The sequence below is a fragment of the Triturus cristatus genome, chromosome 7 (genome assembly GCF_964204655.1).
Source record: "Triturus cristatus chromosome 7, aTriCri1.1, whole genome shotgun sequence".
In the NCBI taxonomy this organism is placed as follows: Eukaryota; Metazoa; Chordata; class Amphibia; order Caudata; family Salamandridae; genus Triturus; species Triturus cristatus.
Window position 1 is genome coordinate 1,769,385,255 of NC_140590.1, and position 16,877 is coordinate 1,769,402,131.

A 16,877-nucleotide genomic window follows, 5' to 3' on the forward strand; every position below is an offset into this window, starting at 1 on the left:
AACAATGAAATGAGACAATGAACTCATACAAAATGAGGTTAATAAGTCCGACATTCTGAGTTAGAACGACATTGATTGGTCAGTGCAGAGCATCTTGCCTCTTAATGCAAAGATTTGTGACGCAATTACTCAAATAGTAAAAACAATCTTCAATCAGCTGCAAGCACAGCCATCCAGGTCTCCTTTTATGAATCCATGTGGCCTCCAGCAGGGGCGTGAGTAATCTGGATCTCAAATCTGGCACAGAATGTAAAGTATAAAACAAAGTCCATCAAAGCCTCAATTGAGTTTCTGTTACACAGTCAGGGGCTTATTTACACGCCCCTTGCGCCGCCGGTGCGTCACTTTTACGATGGGAAGAAGTGACATACCAGCGGCGCAAGGGGCTTGTAAATAAGCCCATCAATGATCTGATGGGTCAGAACCACAGCGTCGCTTTGTCCTGCTGCTTGGAAAGGGAAGCAGCTCTAAACTGAGTCTAATAAGCTGCCTTTTGTTGTGGGAACTTTCCACACTCAGTGAGTGTCCAATGCTGTGGTTGGCCTCTTCTCAAACCAGTGTCTGTCGGACATCTGGGTACTACCTGGGCTAAAAGTGTACGATGAGGCACCCACAGCGCCAAGACTATTTATCAAGGCACTACACCAAGGAGCACACATGAATATTCAGGATTACATCTCCTTAACTGCTTATGCCACTGAGGTGAATGAACTAAGGCAAGTCTATTTCTTGGTGAAAAGTATACATTGTGGCTGAAATTGCATCCTTAAATGTATAGACAGTGACGGTACCACTGTTTCCTTTGTGCTGATGATGGCCCTGATATTCTGACACTTACCATCTGTCTGGTAAGTGTGCTATGTGGTTCCCAACTTATTAGCAGAGTACACGTTCGCCACCTGCTCCCAATTGTAGCCAACATATAGTCCTACACAGTGAGTAATCACTTGTGTAGGTCCGAGCCGCTAGCGGACTCTACAGCACTTGACACTAGCAGCTCTTTCTGGCATACAGGGGGCGCTGGTTCTCCCTACCTCATCAATCCTGTCCATGTGGCTGTTGACGCAAACGTGCGATCAACCAATATTTTGGTACTCCTTACATTCAACTACACAGCTGCTGGACTCTAACCAAAGGTATCCCATATTCTAAGCCAATCCTCATGAGTCCTTCTTATTGGGAAGAGAATCTAAACGTGGTTGACCACACAATACACAGATTGAATTGACCACATATCGACCTAAGGGGCCTGGCTTATGGTGATTTGCTATTGACCTGTATTACTAACAAACTCAAGACTCAAGTCTAAGGGGCCTTATTATGACTTTGGCTGTTTTCGGTTGGGACCAACGCCACAGTCCCAGGAAGAGTGCCAAAGCTGTGGTAAACCCACCTGCCAGATTACGAGTTTAATCCTGGGCAGGCTGGCTTTCTGCGTCAGTCTCATGGAGGTAGTATATAAGGCTCATAGGAGAGTCTACACAGCATAATGCTGCCTTGACAGTGCCGACTGCTCCTCCGTGAATGGTGTGGCACGCACCATGTCATGCGTGCCACACAGCGCATGCACAACCATGCACTTGTTGGGGGGGGGGTATGCCATGTGCCCCCTGCACCCACTCCCTTGGGCAGTTTTGCCCGGGGGTCCTCTTCGGGGCCCCCTCCTTGCCCTTCTGCACGTTTTTTCATGGCAGGATCACCGCAATGAAAGGGCTTGCAGAAGGGCAAGTCGTAATATGGACCGCCTCCATTCCTCCTCTCTGCGCACACCGCCAGCACCGCGGGATCCAGGATCCTGGCAGTGCCGGCATGTCGTTGCGGGCTGCTGGTGGTCCGACCTCCGCAAATGTAGTATGGCGGGCGGACCGCAGTAGTCCGATCGCATCGGGGAGGACGGTCGGATTCGTGAAAAGTCCTTATGTGTCCTTGGCATATTAGTTGCTCTTGTGTACTCTGTAGATTAAAGTTTACCCTTTTGTAATCTCTTCTCAGTGCCACAGAGAGGATAGGCTTGGATCTGTGCCCCTTCGAGGCGCTTCAAAGCGCCTCTGCTTCAAGGCCGCTGAGAGAAGGGATGCTCCTGAGATCTCATCTTAGAGAGCGATGGTTGAACAAGGAGTTGGTCACGGTGCAATTTTCTCTTCACCCTTAAACCCTTTGTAAAATTGTATTCCTGCAAAGTAGAACATCCTACATTATGGACTCCAGAACAATTATGTATTTGGTCCTAAATATTTTATAATAGTATATAGTATCACATACCAGGAAATAACCTTCTCATTCAATATTTATTCATTCGAGTAGATTTTGCTGCAAAGTTAATGCCCTCTAAGATCTCCCATCATTGCTGCCCTGATGGTGGAAGCCACTCAAAACCACCCCTTTTCCCCAAGGGTCTCTCTTTAATGATTTCAGCCTCTCCTCAGTATTTGACCAGGATCCAGTGAGGAACGGAGACGACATCCTTGAGCCCTTGCTGTCGCTCGATGCGCCTTATCGCTTTACATTTTATTCCCTGAGCTGATCTCACCGAGGACATCACACCTTCTAGAAGACAAAGCCAGATCCAAACGTTTAACAAGTGTCGGCTGTCTGACTATACCGGAGGAGGACTGTCACTTCTTTTTTGGGATCTTTCAGATTTGGTTTGCGACCATCCTTGGTGCGTCCACCCAAGAGAAGGGAAGCTTCACAGCTCAAGCGAGGGTCGGATGGATCTGAGGGTGAAGACCCCATGCAGAGGGTCCTGCTAAAAGAAAGATCAATGTTATCTAGCATTGTTCACTGTGCTATTGAAATACAAATTCACTAATACATGGTCTGGAGCGTTGGTCTTCAGATGTCTTTTAAGAATGAGTTCTATTATTGTATAAAGGAACACTCCATAGAAATTAACAGAACACAGCTCTGTTGTATTATTGACTCTTCATTCGATGGACACGGACAACTTTTGCAATTGGTCGGCTGTCTCCATCGTGGTGAGTCATGCCGCTTTGATGCCGCTCCCACAGAAGACACTCTCCATAGCCTACACCCTCTTTGCCTCCTTCTCACAGACCCAGTGTGCCGGCGTAGCACAGCTTTCTGAATATATCGATGTCTTCTTCGTGGCTCCACAGCTCCCTTCCTCATTGGTGCCGGTTAACTGGAACCTGTGCAGGAAAACATGACAGAGTGAGGCCAGGATTTTGTAAATCACATGCTGCAAACTATTTCACATTTGGCTATTTGAATATGAAAAAAGGGTTTAGAGCACCTAAAATGGGTCCAACTGAGATAAATTAATCGTGATGTCATAGTCAGCAGTTCAGTTTGTCAAACCGTTTGCAAGTGCCCTTCAAAAGTGTGCCAGGTGAGGAGAGGGGAGCCTAGAATCAACCTCAATCAACGTTCAACCTCTTCTCTCTTGGTAACAAGAATGGAACAGGTCCTCGAGTGTAATTGGTGGAGAGATGGGCCGGACTAACCAATAGGGCAAGCTGACAGTGCCAGAAGGGCTGATGTTATGTTATGTTATTGAATTTTGTAGAGCGCGGCAATTACCCGGAGGTGTCCTGGCGCTGTCTAGAATATCCTGAGAAACCTGAAACAAGGGGAGCAAATAGAAGGGTGGCCGGGGTTAATCCTTAAGGAACAGCCAGGTCTTGAGTTCCTTTCTAAACGACAGAAGATCTGTCATGGTCCTCACAGGTCAGAGTGTGGGCTGTGTTTCTTTGGCTGTTCATAGCCGGTTTTTGGTCTGATGGGCCGGTATTTTCTGTTGACTTCCTTTATATCACCACAAGCATTGACTGCGAAATGAATGACGTCTCCCATACCTTGCAAAACATCTATTCAGCATGTCTTTCCAAGTTCTCACCTGCCACAATTTGCAAAGTGGCCCACCTTTCCAGATGTCTGATTCGCTAACTGGAGACCCTTTTACTTTGGTGCCTGAACCAATTTTCTGTCGCAGTCCATCCTGAAAGGTGGAGAGAGAGAGGTGCACTGAGAAAGAGTTAGCAGAAGAGAGGGGTCCTTGTGTTCCTCTTCATAACTGCAACATATGAGGAGCACAATGCAGGAAACTGAGAGGAAAACCCTGAAACCAGGGCCAGACTGTCCACTCTGTGCACTGGGGAGCTGACCAAGGATGCGGGTATTTGAGGCCTGCCGCCTGCGACTCTCACCAGTCCACTGGTGGCCAGCATTCCTGGTGCTGCACGCGCAATGCGTCCTGTGCCTGCTGAAGACAAGCTGCACGCCACAGATGTGAAGGTGCAGAGCACAGAACCATTGCAGTGGTAAAAAATAGTCACTAATTTGGGTGAAGTGGGCCCTGACACTCTTGGTCTCTGATGCCACTATGTCACCTGCACTACAAGGCCTATGGCAGCCTGTCTTTTTTCCACGTCGGGGACGTGGAGGCGGACTCTGACACAACTTGAATCTGATGTATGTTTGTCCAACAACTTCACAAGTGGCAAGCTTGGCACAGGGCAGCCCGACCCTGACCCACCATGCAGCCCCTGGGTACACAACAGCCACGCTCTACCCCTTTGGATTTGGGACCTGTTTCACTCTCAGTGTATGTAATCTTAACCCCTCACCCCCACCTGATCCTGGGAGAGGAGCAAGGCAGTCATTAGATGAAAACAAGTCAGTGGCATAACAATAGCCCCTGCGGTGCAGGTTGGGTCTGAGCTCCAGGGGGTCCCCTCTGGCACTGTGCACGGGCGGCAACCCCTGGCCTGAGAGCTCCCAACTGGATTCGGGGCTTAGGGAGCCCCCTCCATGCACTTGGCAGGAGGGTCCCCTCAAGCTTTGTTGTGCCCCTGAAACAAGTACTGGAAAGACCACAGTTCAGGTGTTAGCTGAGAGCCTTTCAGCTTGGTCAGTTCTTGTTTTGTTCTGTCATGGTGTCTGGATCACTTTATTGTTACGGAAGATGCTGAGACCTCAACAATGTAAATAATCAGAATAATAATAATAATAATAATAATAATAACAATAATAGTAATAATAATATTGGCTAAGAGCAAAAATAGATTGCCGTGGTAGTCGCTGTCACTTTTGGGAACTATTTGCGTGTGGATTTCTCCTTGTGAAAGGGTAGCAAACTGTCAATCACAGTGAAGCCAGCCAATGGATGAAGTGGGCTGAGTCAATGCGCCCATGCCGTATGATCCAGTGGGCAGCACAAAAATGTGAATGACACAATATCAACAACCAATGGATGATGAGAGTTGACCAAAAGCCTCTTTAAATAAGTACAAAATACATATAACTTTAGTAAAAGTTAAAGACCATGCCTAAAAATAATGCAGCTGGTGCAGGTCATATTCGGCCTCTTCTGAACCAGCTGCACCACTGACAGCTGAATCCCTGAGGGCAGCATCACTGACAGCTGCATCCCTGAGGGCAGCACCACTGACAGCTGCAGTCCTGAGGGCAGAACCACTGACAGCCGCTCCCCTGAGGGCACAACCTCTGACAGCTGCATCCCTAAGTGCTACATCCCTGAGGGCAGCATCACTGACAGCTGCACCACTGAGCACTATACCACTGACAGCTGCACCCCTGAGGGCGGCATCCCTGCGAGCTGCGCAACTGACAGCTGCATCCCTGAGGGCTGCACCACTGACAGGTGCATCCCTGACAACTGCATCCCTGAGGGCTGCACCACTGACAACTGCATCCGTGAGGGCTGCAACACCGACAGTTGCATCCCTGAGGGCTGTGCGACTAACAGCTACACCACGGACAGCTGCACCACTGAGCACTGTACCAATGACAGCTGCACCCCTGAAAGTGTCATCCCTAAGGGCTGCGCCACTGACAGCTGCATCCCTGAGGGCAGCACCACTGACAGCTGCATCCCTGAGGGCAGCATCACTGACTGCTGCACCCCTGAGGGCAGCATCACTGACAGCTGCATCCCTGAGGGCAGTATCACTGACAACTGCATCCCTGAGGGCAGCATCACTGACTGCTGAATCCCTGAGGGCTGTGCCACTGACAGCTGCATCCCTGAGGGCAGCATCACTGACAACTGCATCCCTGAGAGCAGCATCACTGACAGCTGCATCCCTGAGGGCTGCAACACTGACAGCTGCACCACTGAGCACTATACCACTTACAGCTGCTCCCCTAAGGGCTGCGCCACTGACAGCTGCACCCCTAAGGGCTGCACCACTGACAGCTGCGCCCCTAAGGTCTGCACCACTGACAGCTGCATCCCAAAGGGCTGCATCCTGAGGGCAGCACCACTGACAGCTGTATCCCCGAGAATGCCTCCCTAGGGGCTGCACCACTGACAGCTGCACCCCTAAGGGCTGCACCACTGACGGCTGCATCCCTGAGTGATTCACCACTGACAGCTGAATCCCTGAGTGCTGCATCCCTGAGGGCAGCACCACTGACAACTGTATCCCCGAGGCCTGCATCCCGGAGGTCAGCACCACTGACAGCTGCACCTCTAAGGGCTGCACCACTGACAGCTGCATCCCTAAGGGCTGCACCACTGACAGCAGCACCCCTAAGAGCTGCACCGCTGACAGCTTCATCACTGAGGGCTGCACCACCGACAGCTGCACCTCTGACAGCTACACCCCTGAGGGCTGTGCAATTGACAGCTACATTGCTGAGGGCTGAACCACCCCTGAGGGCTGAACCAATGAGCGCTGCACCCCTGAGGGCTGCAACACTGAGGGCTACATCCTTAAGGGCTGCACCACTGACAGCTGCACCCCTGAGAGCACCACCACTGACAGCTGCATCCCTGAGGGCTGCAACACCGACAGCTGCACCCGTAAGGGCTGCACCACTGACAGCTGCACCCCTGAGAGCTGCACAATTGACAGCTAAACTGCTGAGGACTGCACCCATGAGGGCTTAACCAATGAGTGCTGCACCCCTGAGGGCTGAACCACTGAGCGCTGCATCCCTGAGGGCTGCACCACTGAGCGCTGCACCCCTGAGGGCTGCACCACTGAGTGCTGCATCCCTGAGGGGAGCACCACCAAAGCTGTATCCCTGAGGGCTGCACCACTGACAGCTGCATCCCTGACGGATGCACCACTGACAGCTGCACCCCTGAGGGCTGCACCACTGTCAGCTGCACCCCTGAGGGCTGCACCACTGACAGCTGCACCCCTGAAGGTTGCATCCCTGAGGGCTGCACCAATAACAGCTGCATCGCTTAGGGCTGCACCACTGACAGCCGCACCCCTAAGGTTGCAACCCTGGGGCTGCACCACTGACAACGGCATCCCTGAGGTCTGTACCACTGACAGCTGCACCCCTGAGGAGTGCAGCCCTGAGGGCAGAAACACTGTCAGCTGCACCCCTGAGGGCTGCACCACTGACATCTGCACCCCTGAGGTCAGCACCCCTAAAGGCTGCACCACTGACAGCTACATCCCTGAGGCTGCACCACTGACAGCTGTACCCCTGAGGGCAGCACTACTGACAGCTGCATTCCTGAGGGCAGCACCACTGACAGCTACACCCCTTAGGGCTGCACCCCTGAGGGCTAAACCACTGACAGCTGTATCCCTGAGTGATGCATCCCTAAGGGCTGTACCACTGACAGCTACATCCCTGAGAGCTTAACCACTGAGGGCTGCACCCCTGAGGGATACACCACTGAGCGCTGCATCCCTGAGGGCAGCACCACTGACAGATGCACCACTGACAGCTGCATCCCTGACAACTGCATCCCCGAGGGCTGCACCACTGACAGCTGCATCCCGGAGGGCTGCAAAACTGACAGCTGCATCCCTGAGGGCAGCATCACTGACAGCTGCACCACTGACAGCTGCACCCCTGAGGGCGGCATCCCTGAGAGCAGCACCACTGACAGCTGCATCCCTGAGGGCTGCACTACTGAGAGCTGCATCCCTGAGAGCAGCACAAGTGACAGCTACACCCCTGAGGGCTTCAACAATGAGGGTAAACCAATGAGTGCTGCACCCCTGGGGGCTGCACCACTGAGGCCTGCACCACTGACAGCTGCATTCCTGAAGTCTGCACCATTGAGGGCTGAACCACTGCGCTCTGTATCCCTGACTTGAGGGCTGCACCATTGAGGGATGGGGTACTCAGAGCAAGGGTGCCAGCCCAGCAGTTTTCTCTTCATGCCCAGTGGGCATGATGTTGTCTGTTCACAGAAGGCGTGGCGTCCATCTGTCAGAGGACACAGCTCCACGGGGGCTTTGGCTGTCAGCGCTATTATGGAGTTGAATCTCTGGGCATTGAAACTCCGATCCCGCTGAGGCACAGGAGCACTCCATCAAACGCTCCAGTGCCGGCTGGGCTTCGCCGCACCTTCCCTTGACCGGCACCAGAACTACAAGGACCAGCAGCCCCGCAGCAACGCCCCCGCCAGCGACAGCGCAGCGCGCCAGGAGGCGCTACAAAGCAGCGTCTGGGGCCGAGTCCCTGCGGTGCACGCATCTCTGGGCATTGAAACTCCGATCCCGCAAGAGCCCCGCTGAGGCACAGGAGCACTCCATCAAACGCTCCAGTGCCGGCCGGGCTTTGCCGCTCCTTCCCTTGACCGGCACCAGAACTACAAGGACCAGCAGCCCCGCAGCAACGCCCCCGCCAGCGACAGCGCAGCGCGCCAGGAGGCGCTACAAAGCAGCGTCTGGGGCCGAGTCCCTGCGGTGCACGCATCTCTGGGCATTGAAACTCCGATCCCGCAAGAGCCCCGCTGAGGCACAGGAGCAGTCCATCAAACGCTCCAGTGCCGGCCGGGCTTCGCTGCACCTTCCCTTGACCGGCACCAGAACTACAAGGACCAGCAGCCCCGCAGCAACGCTCCCGCCAGCGACAGCGCAGCGCGCCAGGAGGCGCTACAAAGCAGCGTCTGGTCCCTCCTCCCACGAGGACGCGCGCGGGACACGCCGGGAGAAGCCCGGGACAAGGGCGGGACCGTCTGAGGCCGTCGTGGGCTGGCAGAGGCTGGGCTGGGCCACGTCCCTGTCATTTGCTTTCCCCTCCTGCGGTGTTTCCTGACTATAGTCATTCTACGTACTGATCAGCCAGACTACATAGGCAGCAAACTTGTGAGTACTTTTGGCCCTTGTACCGCCTTTATTAGTGGATCTGGTTATCTTTTTAACGTTTAGCTATTGAACTATCATTTTTGTAAGAACAATGGAGACGCGCATTTGCTCAGCGGGGACTTTGGATGCTTACCTTCTGCGGGCCGACTCACTTATAAGCAAAGAAATTCACCTCATAGAACGTAGACTATCTATTGATTCTTCCCACCAGTCCCCGCCCAGCCACCTGTTTCATGGTACAGTTCCTTCTCCATCTAAAATACCTAATTCTAGTTCCCCACCCGTATCTTCCTCTCCTACTACTCAAACTCTATCTGCTAATAGCAATACTCACCTCCACCCTGTAATTTCCTCTCCGAAGGGCCCACAAACTTGAGGGAAATTGAAACATCCTCAAGACACGATCCTAAGGACTACCCAGAAAAAGTGTAGGGCAATTAAACAACGCAGCAACCCCATTAAACCCAAAATGCTAACTCAGGGCACTCAAACAGACCAAGGGGAATTTTCTCCCACCCCCCAGCCCAATTGTAAAGTAACTTCATCTGATTCTAATCCACAACCTACTGTCAATCACCTAGCAGAAGAACTAAAAAATATTCTTGATCATAAACTTGACGCTATGGCCTCCAGTCTCCTTGCCAAACTGAACGATACACTCAGATCCTTTGAGATCAAGCTGACCCAACTCTCAGACTGCAAAGAGACACCCAGTTCACAACATTTTCTTTCGGATGATCTTTCTACTCCTCTTACTGACACTACTCCCTTAAATGATCCATTTTGCCAACCCGGGAAAAACAAACTGTATAACGGTGTCCCGCAACAACCAAACTGTCCATCAGCTAGTAGGAGTACAATAGATAAGAATTCATCTACGACACATTCTCAACAAAAGAAACTCTCCCCATCTAGTTACTCTAATAACCCTATCACAAGGCCTCATTTACATTTAGATCGTCCAAACCTGCCACCCGCTACTTGTCCATATATTGTAGTTTTGACTGGCGTTCCTACTTTAGACCAAGGAGTGACAGAATCCTGGCCCTCCTTGCGAAATAAAGTGGTGGACTGGCTAGTCAAACACAGACACTTTAACGTGCATAATACAAACCAAATAATTATGGCACGTAGAGCAGACTGGATTGGTCTTTCACAAAAAACTATCCAGGGCGACTGTATAATTGTCAACTTCAGATCTCCCAGATTCGCTCGCTCCATCCTAGCACAAAAGGAGGATCATTCGCCCAATCAAACTGCAATTTCCACTGTTCCACTTGGTTTTTTCTATCGTCCTCCCACCCACCTATTAAAACCAGTGAACGGTTCAATTTTAACGCAAAACAGATTTAACTCTCTGTCACAAATTGAGGAAGTTGATTGACTACTTACGACCGTGAACCCTCTCTATATTCCACAACTCACACAAGTACCCAGCGAAAAACTGTCACAACCAATTTTTCACTCAGACGCAGCGCTCCCCTCACTGAGTAAACCATTACTTCCATCCCCTTCCCAACCCCTAATACCTTTTATTCACCCCCAACCAATCCTATCTGTTCCCTTAATTTCCACAGACACTCAAGCTAACCCTCAAATTATACTGCATACAGATCCCAAACCAATCCCAATCCCTGAGGTTCCTTGTGCTGCTCAAAAAATTCTTCAACCTACTCCATCAAGAACCTCAGTAAAACCTCCTCCCCGTTATTCATTTAGGTCCATTTTTTGGAATATTGCAGGGCTACACTCTAAAATTCACCACGAGGGCTGGCTAGCTTTTGCAAGGCAGTATGATATTCTCTGCATGCAGGAAACTTGGGCTCTTTTTCCAACCCATTTAAACGGCTACAAAACTTTTTTCTCTCCGGCGCTTCCCTCATCCTCAGGCCGGGCTAAGGGAGGCTTAGTGATCTATATTTCCAATCTCATTTCAGGTCAATTTATCAACGTTTTAAAATCCGAACCAAACTATCAGATTCTATTCATAATATTAAATAATCTCACCCACGTTTTGATTGTCAATTTCTATAATAAACAGCAAGACTCACAACTGATTGGTTTGTTGAAAGAAATTCGATCTTTTCTCATAGAGTACTACAATCAGCCCCAAGTTAAAAATCCTATCTTAATCTGGGGAGGAGATTTCAACCTACCACTATGTGACAAAAACAACTTCACCTGCGGCCTTATGGATTCCAACGAATCCCCTTCTACTCACTTTTCCCATTCTATTAAAGGCTTGTTGATGAACGAACTTTGTCCCTTTTACAAATTACTTTTTCCAATGAATTACTAATCCCAACTGTCAAACTAAGCCCTACATATCATGGCAGAGGTGCTTTGACTTGCATAGATGTTATATTTCTGTCTTTCAGTGCAGTCAACCTGATTACCAACTTCTCCACCCATGACTGCATTTATAGCGATCATTTCCCCATCTCCATCACATTGGACTTACCTGGCTCCTCCATTCACACAATTAACTCACTCCACCAAGATAACCTCTCAATGAATCAACCAAATGGATATGCTCTAAAATGGTCCCGCATCAACCCTGAAAAAATTCTAAAGGAGCTTATCTCAGGAAACAGGGCAGCCTTTACAACTTGCTTGGCGGAGTCCTCCACTCCTTTCGAGGTACTAGCAAATTTTAAAATCATTAAGACAGAGATCAATAAGGCTTTAACCATTCCCCTTAAACCCAAAAAGAATTTCACAGTTAGCTGGTTTAATTCCACCTGCTCTAAGGCACACAAAGCACTTAAACTGGCACTAAAGAAAGTCCCGAGAGTTAAAACCAAGGTTTCCCAATGCAGAAAATTCTACCATGAGTGTTTAAAGAATCGCAAGTTAGAATTAAAAGAAGAACTCTGGTCCGCCCTACAAAACAGCTCCAAACTGAAGGATTCCTCAGCATTTTGGGAGGTAATTAACTCATCTTTCCTTTCAGGCCCAAAAGATCGCGGCACCCTAGAGGTTGCCATAACTGAGCAAGAATGGATCAACCAGTTTTCCCATATGTTCAGTTTAACACACCTTCTTCCATCACCTCCACACTATCTTGTCCAGAACACCCCAGCCCTTACTTATGCATCCAACTCCCCTCCTCTTGAATTCACCCTGGCCGATGTCACTTTAGCTCTTAAAGCCAGCAGGGGAGGGAAGGCCCCAGGGCCGGACGGGGTTCCCGTAGATCTATATAAGTCCAACACTGATCTGTGGGCCCCCATCTTATCAAGAGTACTGAATGCCACAGGTGAGACTGGACCAATGGACTCATGGTCCGAGTCCATTCTGGTTCCAATCTTTAAAAAAGGGGACCGCAACATCCCGCTTTGCTACCGACCCATCTTGCTGCTAGACACCCTGGGCAAAGTGGTGGGTCGTGTTTTACTTGACCGGTTACAATGTTGGACGGAACACAACAGCATCATTTCTGACCTCCAATACGGCTTCAGGGAGGGTTTGGGCACCATCGACCAGGTCCTGAATTTAGTTTTACTAAGAGGAAAATACGTGAACGCAAAGGGAGGTAATTTCCACATGGCCTATGTCGACCTCTCTGCAGCGTTTGACTGCGTTTCACACGCAAAATTATGGTCCATTATGTTGGACATAGGGGTGGATGAGACCCTAGTAAATTACATCCGAGAACTTTACTCTGGCGCTACTGCTAGAGTGAGGTTCGGCACAGGGGGTCAACTTTCTTCACCTTTTAAGGTAGAGCGGGGAGTAAGACAGGGCTGCGTCCTGGCTCCCTTCCTTTTTACCATCTATACCAACGGCTTGGAGGCAGCCATGCTGGAAGGGAGCCAGGACCTACCTCTGATCAACAACCGCCCAATTCCAGCATTACTATATGCTGACGACGCGGTAATCCTCGCTCGTACTCCATTAGAACTTCAACGCTCCCTGACCCGCTATTATAACTTCATGTCCAATTTGGACCTAAAAATTGATCCACATAAAACATTCATCATGTCCTCTGGTAAAACACCATCAAAGGGATTAGGTATCTTTATTACCACCACCAAGATTGAACACACAACAACCTACCCCTACTTAGGAGTGGTGATAGATGATAGGGAGACTTGGAAAAGGGCAATCGAGTCTAGAAACCAGCAGTTCTTAAAGGCCACAATGGCCCTAGTGGGGGAACCACCTTTACAATGCAACTTTTACAACGCTATGCTATTACAACGCATTTTTTACAACGCAAAAACTTTTACAACGCATGCTTTTACAACGCATGCTATTATATGGTAAGTACTTTTACAACGCATATACCTTTACAACGCATTATTTGAAAATGCCTTTACAACGCATGCATTTACAACGCATGCATTTACAACGGAAGATGTTATATGGTAAGTACTTTTACAACGCATATACTATTACAACGCATTTTTTTATGTTGGTATTTTAATTAAAATAAATATATATCGTATAATTATTTTTTTAAAACAATTGTAATTGAAAAAAAGTGAGTAGTTTATCAAAATATTAATACTTGAGTATTTTGTCTAGTAAAAATGTTAGGTTGGATAGTTAAATTCATACTTGAGTATTTTAATATTAGTAATTGAGTATTTTGAGTATTTTGTCTAGTAGGAATGTTTTGATGGACAGTTAAATTAATACTTGAGTATTTTAATATTAATACTTGATACTTAATACTTGAGTATTTTGTCTACTAGAAATGTTTTGTTGGATAGTTAAATTAATACTTGAGTATTTTAATATTTATACTTGGCTATTTTGTCTAGTAGGAATGTTTTGTTGGAAAGTTAAATTACTACTAGAGTTTTTTAATATTAATACTTGATATTTAATACTTGAGTATTTTGTCTACTAGAAATGTTTTTTTGAATAGTTAAATTAATACTAGAGTATTTCTCTAAATTGAATGAGTTTCTTAAACTTTAATTTTATACATATTACAGTGATTAGTGAGTATTTTTAAAGATAAATAAATAATTGAGAAGTATTCTAAATTGAAAGAGTATTTAATATTTTATTTTAAATAAATATGAGTGAGTAACTAAATTTTAATACTTGAGTATTTTTAAAAATATTAAAGTGAATTTCTTAAATTAATTTAGTTCATTGGTTTATTCAAATTTTGAAACAGCATATTTAAAAAATTTTTTTTTTTAAAGTTTGTGAGTACTTTCTAAAAAAAAAAAACTAGAGTATCTATCTAAAATTAAAGTCATCAGATATGTAAATACTAGAGTATTTATAAGTTCCAAAAATAGAGAACATTTATTTTTAAAAAATGGAAGAGTATTTTTGGATTAATTATTATAAAAATTAGATAATTTTTTTTTTTTTTTTAAATATAATAATCCTTTAAAGATTAAAAGAGTAATAAAAAATCCATTTTAAAAATAATAATAGCTTGAAAATAAAAAAAAACAATAAATACTTACTTTTTTAAAAAAATTCCCACGCTTTTCCATTGAAGTCTATGAGCGTCTTTGTCCTTTATTTATTTTGGCAGCCTCAGAATATACAACCCGCGGAACAAGAAAAGAAGGTTCAGAAAGTGAAGAAAGAGAAAGTTTTGAAGGGAAAAGACAATAGAGTCGAGGTAAGGAACATATTTAGTAAATTAACATTTAATTAGTTACAATTTTGAAGTTTAAATAACTATTTTAAAAATAATGACAGCAAACAATTATTGTTTTCACATTTTTTATTTATAGAAAAATCATGAAAAAATAAAGCATATTTTAAATGAATTTTGCAATGTAAGTAACATTTTTAAAACAAAATATAAATATTTTATTAACAATTATAAACATTTATTTACAGATTATTTCAATAAAGTAGTCCGCTATAAATTTAGATGCACGCGATGACGTAATGACGTGAGCGTCGACGTAATACGCCATTTTGCAGAGCATCGGAGGAGGAGGCAGCAGGAAGCTGATCTGCGGCCAGGTAGGAAATATTTTCATTTGTAATTGTAGATTAAACCTTTAAAAGGGATACATATATAGTCAGGAAAGAATAAGGGGAGGTTGCGGGAAAACTAATAGATTACTTAATTGTTTTTAAACATGTCCACATTAATGTCATTAATGTATGCCTATGTCGGGTCGCTAAAAGTTATTTATTTAGTTATAAAAAGTATGTAACTCTTTAAAAATTAAAAGTTACTGTTCAGACAGTTGATTTGTTTATTTAGGAAGTAAAAAAAGTAATGTCGATCTTCATTTCAAAGTACAAAAAATTTGCGTACTTTTAATTTTTGAAAATTAAAGTTTGTTATAAAAATGATGATTAAGCTGCAAAGTGCATTTCGGAATATGGTTTGATTTGTAGAATCTACATATGTTTGAGTTTTGGTGATTTGTTTTGACGCTAATTAAATTGGAATTTTTCGGTAATTTAATTAATGGAGTTCCGATATCGAACAATAGTTCAAATACTATGGGACAGTAAATTTGTATACATTGGTAGTTTTTGGTGGAAATGAAGATTTGTTTTAAAAAAAAAAAAACCCGACTTGTTTGTTTGAAAAATATTTTAGAAAATACCTTGGTATGCCAATTGAAATTTGAAAATTAGTAAAATTTAAAGCAAAGCAGGAAAGTAAGTAAATACATTATTTTAAAAAAAAGAATGTTAGAAAGATTTTCCAGGTAGTCTATAGCCACACACAACGAAAATTGTTGTAGAATTGCCAATAGTCTCTCAGACATTTCCCTTGTTTTGACTGTTACTCGTGGGTTTAGACTACCTGCGAGTGTTTGTGCTATTCTCATTTCTTGGAAACTTTGCTCCTTCTTCAAAGTTTCCAAAAAAGAGTAGAAGTTAGGATGTGGTTTACCAATTGTATGATTGAAGGAGTTATGCCATCCCTCAATGGCATTGTTTGTTTTGGCTTCTCCCTCTAAACAACTCGTGTAGCAGTTCCACCACTCCACATGGAATCGTGGCTTCCTCCTGCGACCCGATCTGCTTAGGTGTCCAATCCATGTGTCCTCAAAATAATTTAGAATGGGTGCCAATTTTTCTTCGTTACTCGTATAATAAACAGATTCTATAATTGCAGTGTAGTACTCGTCCACACTATCGGGAGGAACAAAACAAAGCGCAGTTAATTTTTTTAGTTCAAATTGTAGTTTGCTATCCCGAGAATATTCTGCAACTAGGGATGTTTTCTGTAATTTACGCCAAAATGCCTGCGAAAAATGGAAAAAACATCCCTGAATTTGGGTATCCGTGTACGTTTTAGTGATCACATTGATCATGCTCAATTCGAAATCAATAATTATTTTTCGAGGACTTGAAGATGTTTTACTTTTAATCACTGATAAAAGTTCAGTGTATGTTGCAGAAGTCTTATCAGGTAGCAAACTATAAACTAAGGGAATTACACTATTGTTAATTTTAGCATGTATAGTGTAAATTTGAGTGAAAGGATGGGGTGTACTTTTAAACGTCCCATCCATCATCCAAATTTCACTACTTTCTAACTTAGCAAGGTTACGTGGGGTACTAAAAATTAGAATACGTTTTTGAGGGTTTTCGTTGTCATGCAGAAGGAAAGGTTCATCAGAAAAAGAAATAGAAAGATCATGAGGAATTCTAATGTCAGAGAAAGTATGTGGTGTAGATAATTGAATGTTACTTGCCTGCTTTTGTCTCTGAATAATTCTTCTCAAATTAGGTATTATAGGCATGTTACTAGCAACATGACTGGGGACATGCTGTGCAACCTCTCTTAAAATTGATCCTGTAGAATCATTGGAGGTGCTTGCAATAGCTTTCATCTCATTTATTGTCTCTCTGATTTCTACATCCATTGCAGAG

At 45.6% G+C, this 16,877-nt stretch overlaps 1 pseudogene across 1 annotated transcript in view; it reads right to left on the reverse strand.

The window, feature by feature from the left end:
* Positions 1 to 2,703: 2,703 nt before the first annotated feature.
* Positions 2,704 to 16,877, reverse strand: part of LOC146813033 (killer cell lectin-like receptor subfamily B member 1B allele C) — a 70,177-nt pseudogene continuing 56,003 nt past the window's right edge. Inside the window, exon 6 of the transcript XR_014966188.1 lies at positions 2,704 to 3,152. The product of XR_014966188.1 is annotated as a killer cell lectin-like receptor subfamily B member 1B allele C (transcript). The remainder of the gene's footprint in view (positions 3,153 to 16,877) is intronic.